This window comes from Herpailurus yagouaroundi, unplaced genomic scaffold, assembly GCF_014898765.1.
Source record: "Herpailurus yagouaroundi ecotype Mexico unplaced genomic scaffold, PumYag 160, whole genome shotgun sequence".
NCBI classification, from domain to species: domain Eukaryota; kingdom Metazoa; phylum Chordata; class Mammalia; order Carnivora; family Felidae; genus Herpailurus; species Herpailurus yagouaroundi.
The window spans coordinates 26,920,744-26,926,617 of NW_024412401.1; the positions used below are offsets into that span (position 1 = coordinate 26,920,744).

The window sequence follows — 5,874 nt, forward strand, 5'->3', positions numbered from 1 at the left end:
TGCAAAGTCCTTGCACACATTAGGCATGAAAGATCCTTCCTATTCCCCAAGAACCAAGCTGGGCCCCATGATGTTTTTAATACCAGAACACACTGTATTTACCCCATTCCCATTCTCCCTTACACTTTACACGTTTGTCTTTAACTTTGCTAAAAACTAGAATAAAACCCAGAGTGATTGGTAGAAGCCATCAGTTTTCCTAGATATACACTGTGTGGGTGTGGGTGCATTCTACAGGGTTTTTTTTTTTTTTTCCCCTGATCACTAAACCAAAACCTAATTCAAGAGAAGGCAAATAAAAATAGTGTCTGCTTCCTCAGGCAAATAATGAATGTGGCAAATAAGAGTTATGTGGAAACCTAAAAATAATGGAGTGGCCACGATCATAGGAAAGTATAAAATTTTCAGGAACCTATTCCTTTGGAATAACTCATAAAATGGGAGGAAAAACACCCTAAAAACCAAGTGCCCAGTGGTATAGAGTGTAACACTCTAATGAATGAACCGTCAACGAAATGAAAGAAAAAGAAGCAAAGAACTAAGCTGTCTTAACATCAGAGTCTAGGCTCAGACAGCTTCTAAAAATGGGGGAGTGTTAGACATTGAATGTGATTGTGAAAGGAAATTGAAATGTTTGAAACACAAAATTGAAGCTCATTTGCCTAGGGAAGGTTTGGCCAAGCAAGGCCTGTCCTAAGGATCGCAGGGGGCTAGGCCAAGTACAGACCATTGGCATTCTTTTTTTTTTTTTTTTTTAACATTTATTTATCTTCGAGAGACAGAGACAGAACATGAGCAGGGGAGGAACGGAGAGAAAGGGAGACACAGAATCGGAAGCAGGCTCCAGGCTCTGAGCTGTCAACACAGAGCCCGACGTGGGGCTCAAACTCACGAATCGTGAGATCGTGACCTGAGCTGAAATCCAGTCGGACGCTTAACCGACTGAGCCACCCAGGCGCCCCTGGTGTTCCTGACTCCACTTGCCACCTGAAGGCACGCTTTCTGGTTTCCCCGTGTCTGCCTGGTGCTCCTTCAAGCCCCTGGTGCTTGATTCATCAGACCACGATGATCTGCTCTGGGGACATGTGAGTTTCATCAGATTTGCTTTGTGTCAAAGGAGAATGGAGGAAGAGAAGGTGGACAGTGACGAAAGACCGCAGAGTAGGATTAGTGACGGCCATTGGCGGTCAGGGCTGGAGTGTCAGAAGTGTGACTAAATCATGCCACCCACTGAGAGACGCACGGTAGAAATAATTTTACTTACGCTACCAGCACTAGTTCTTCTTGCTAGAACAGTGGCAGCAATAACAATACTAATAGCTGTGTTTAGAGGTGTTATGATGCATCTGGTTCTCCCTATACACGATTTGCAATCTCAGCACCCCTCTGTGGAAGGGTTTATTACTCCTGTTTTCTGGATAAGGAAACTCTGGTTCAGAGAGAGCGAGGAACTTGCCCAGAGTCACAGGACAGGTACACGGGGACACTGCCTCCTCCAAGCCAGTGGTCTAAAGCAGAGCTGCTTACCTTTTGGCGACCACAGACCGCATAGATTAGTCCTTCCCCTCCCCGCCTCCCAGCAGTTTATAACCTTGGACATTAACCTGCATTCATCAGGGAAGAATGCCTTGCGTAGGCAGACCTGGGTGGCCCTGCACTTGCTGGGCATCATTTCACGTGGACAGCAGCCTGGCCAGGCGTGTCAGAGGATCACTACCATGCTCACCCCTACTGGTGCCACCAGCATTTGGCCGCCTCCACAGTTTGATGTGCAACTGAAACTCAAAGTTCAGGAAAGCAAGGATAAGGCTTACTGGAACATAGAGAAACAGCAACTCCTGAGCAACACAGACTGCTAGCAGGGTTTTGGTTCTTTTTGTAAGTCTCTGAACTTAGTAAAAGGTTCAAAACTGAGGTGCCACAATATGCAGAAAGAACATGGGACTTGGGCACTATGAAACAGTGGGGAATCCTTCAATCTCTTTGATGCTCAGTTTTGTCATTTGTAAAATGGGCTAGCGACACCTCCATCCGAAACGGATTATGAAGCAGGAATGAAATGACATATGATGAGGCATTTAGCACACAGTAAATTTTTATTAAATGGCTTGATCTGAATATATAACTCTGGTTTAGAAGTCCCCAGCTGCAGACTCTTCTAACAGAAGAGTACCTCCAACAACTGCCATGTTTATTCTCCACTCCCGGCCTTACTCTAGATACTTTGGATTTGAATATGATATCTACGTAAGTCAACTGACAGGCCATGAGTTCAATGTTTTCATGAGCACTATGAAGTCTGAGTCCACAAACTTACACATGCAAGTTAATCTCCTATATATCATAGTTACACTCAATATAGGGTTAGTAATATTATAAGGGCGCCTGGGTGGCTCAGTCAGTTAAGCAACCGACTTTGGCTCAGATCATGATCTCATGGTTCATGAGTTCAAGCCTCGCATCAGGCTCTGTGCTGATAGCTCAGAGCCTGGAGCCTGCTTCGGATTCTTTGTCTCCCTCTCTCTTTGTCCCTCCCCTACTTGCACTCTCTCTCTCTCTCTCTCTCTCTCAAAAAAAAATAATAAACATTATAGGATTAGTAATACTACAGAGGAAGAACTTTCCTAAAAAGGGGCCACATCTACACAATGGAAGGAAGATCCATGATTGGGTCAATATGGCCTTTTAAAATATCGTTTCTAATCTGTGGTACAGACATTTCCTTACTATCTTGCAATCTGCTTTAGTGGTTGGGATGGTTTCAGGGCCCTGAAAGCAGTGGCCCTTATTGTGGTCACAGAGATAGAGCTAGTGTTATTTCAACATAGCTCACGGCATTTTTACTGAGGTTGTACGTATAAGGCATTTTGTTAGCTACAGAGGCATTTTGCAGAGAGTACACTTTTGTAGAGAACACAAGATGATTAAGACTGGCCTGTTGTCAAGAAACCTCTAAGAAGTGGGAAGAGAGGGTTGAGGTCAGGACCAAATAAACTCAAACCAAATAAGAGAATGCATTTGAAAGTACAAGAGATTGTGGTGGTGGTCGTGGTGGCTGTGATTGGAGTGTTCAGTGAAGACTCCATGAAGAGACATGAAAGAAAAGTCTAGATATTCTGGATTGCTACATGGCCAGGTTAGCCTCCATACCATCTGATTCAGCACGTCAGACTACAAGATCTATGTGCAGAAAGACAGTGATAATTTAAGATTATCTAAATTCAAGGGGCGCCTGGGTGTCTCAGTCAGTTAAACGTCTGACTTCAGCTCAGGTCATGATCTCGTGGTTCATGAGTTCAAACCCTGTGTTGGGCTCTGTGCTGACAGCTCAGAGCCTGGAACCTGCTTTGGATTCTGTGTCTCCCTCTCTCTCTGCCCCTCCCCTGCTCATGCTCTGTCTCTCTCTCTCTCAAAAATAAATAAACATTTAAAAAATAAAAAAGAAAAAAAAGATCTAAATTCTAGGTCTTAGAAATACCATCCCCTTGAGACTAGAGACAACTAAAGCCTGAATGTGATAAAGAATGAGGTTTGCCTTGGGGCGCCTGGGTGGCGCAGTCGGTTAAGCGTCCGACTTCAGCCAGGTCACGATCTCGCGGTCCGTGAGTTCGAGCCCCGCGTCAGGCTCTGGGCTGATGGCTCGGAGCCTGGAGCCTGTTTCCGATTCTGTGTCTCCCTCTCTCTCTGCCCCTCCCCCGTTCATGCTCTGTCTCTCTCTGTCCCAAAAATAAATAAACGTTGAAAAAAAAATTAAAAAAAAAAAAAGTATGAGGTTTGCCTTGTCTGAGGAAACTCTTAGGACGCTGCAGAGGCAGAAGCAGTTAGAAAGAATGGGGCTGCAGAATTTCAGAATTAGAGTGTCCAGTAGTTCTCTGACAGGAAAGAGTTACACTGTGGTCAGCAGTGACCACAAGCCCCCGTTGTCCCATATTCCCTCCTGGAGAGTTGTTTACTGCCTTGTCAGTGTTTTCTCTCTGCCTTTTGCTCAATCATATCAAAGTCCAATTTTTCCCTCACTATCTAATCAGGACTGTGGGTGACTTATGTCATTTATGACCCCCACCGTGTATTTTTTCCCCACTATTCCTTATCTCTTTGGTGAAACTGTTTGGTGTTTAGGTGAGAAGGTATTGTGTGCTAGTACAAAGAGCCACGGATAAGGAGCCACAGGATCTGGGTGGTGGTCTAGTTCTGCCCCTGGCTAGCCATGGGACTGAAGGAAACCACGTTTTCTCAGCCTCCCGTCCCTGATGGGCAAAGTGGGCCTAGCAATACCACTCCTGTGTAATTTTTCCATGTTGTTGCACAGAGTGAACAATATCATCTAAGTGAGTGCTTTGAAAACTATAAAGTCCCACCTAATTACAAGGTGACTAAACCATGTTCTTCATGGAAGCAAACATCACCAATGCTCCGTGGCGTGCGTGTGCACACTCACACACGCATGAGAATCAGAAAAGAAGGTTCTAGTCCTAGTTCTGCTCTGAACATCTGGAAGATATTGCCCAAGGGAGGGCATTACCATTTGTTGATCACCTACTCCTTACAGGGCCTTTTCTGGGCACTTTGCATTGAGTACATCATTCAGTCCCCACTGCATCGGCCAGGTAGGCATTGTTTTGGAGAGGAAGGAGTTGATCCTGTTTCTGGCCCAAGGGCACACCATTAGTAAGTAGCAGGGCAAGGACTTTTAAATACAGATCTCTAAAGCCATCCTAGGACCTTCTATGGGACTATGTATCATCCATGCAGTGAAGGAGGGATCCCTTCTAGCTGTGATATTCTATGGTCTTTCCCCCTGAAATTGTGTGATTTTGACATACATGGTTATCCTAAAACAAAGAAAATGGTTTTAAACAATAATATAAGAAGCTTAAATTAGACCATAAAATGCTTTCTTTTGGGAAGTATTGTTAAAATGGATTATTTATTGATTAGAAATCTTCAAAATGCTGATGTGTATGAAAGAAACCGGGTAGTTCTAATCCCTGCCTCCTATTCCCCTACCCCTTGGTTTGCTTTATGCCATAGGAATGAAGAGTGCCAGGCTGACCAGATCCTGGAAAGTTGGATAAAAGGTCCAGACTCTGAGCAGCAGCCAGCCAGCCAGTATATACAAATGGTGGACCAGTCACTTGCTTAGTGACCACATCGGTGCCACCTACTCTCCCACAAAATGAAGAACAGGGTCACTTAGCCTCCTAGGTAATTAATCCAGTTACCTGAAAACTCAACCCTGTGCCTTTCTGAAGGCCCAGACATAAATTTTTTTTTTGGCAAGTCAATATATATATATATATTTTTTTGTCATTAAGAATTTGGACTTTGAAGTCAGACAGAACTTACCCTTAAATTCTGGCTCAGAGCTTCCTAGTCGTGTTACTTTGGGCAATTCCTCTTAGCTTTTTGAGCCTCAGTTTCCCTAGCAGCAAAAGGATAATAATAAAATGTGACCTATGACATTGTTGGAGGATTGGATTGAATAATGAGCAAAAAGGGTTATGCATGATGCCTGACAAAAATTAATTACTGGATAAATAACAGTTGCTATCATTCTCCTCTTCATTATCCCCTTCTCCCACATTGTCCAAATTCCCCTCTCCCTTCTCTGTCACCAAAGAAGGGTCATTCCAAAACTTTTTCTCCCATAGCACCCAACCTCATCATCTCCTGTGTCCTTCACCCTGAATCCTCCCACCTCACTCCTACCCTCAAAAATCTTTCTTCACTTAATATACAGAAAAATTAAGGTGGCTCCTGAGTTCATCTCAAAAGTTGCAAACCCACACCCAAGAAGAGGAACATACCCCCCCCCAGAAGGTAGTGGGGAGCTGTAGAAGAGGAACATTTTTTTCACCCATCATGGTACCCAAA

General features: G+C 44.2%; 1 long non-coding RNA gene across 1 annotated transcript; it reads left to right on the plus strand.

The window, feature by feature from the left end:
• Positions 1 to 871: 871 nt before the first annotated feature.
• On the plus strand, positions 872 to 5,541 carry LOC121034762 (uncharacterized). The gene is made up of 2 exons (XR_005792596.1): positions 872 to 1,085; positions 5,032 to 5,541. It is a non-coding gene; the product is annotated as an uncharacterized LOC121034762 (long non-coding RNA).
• Positions 5,542 to 5,874: the final 333 nt, after the last annotated feature.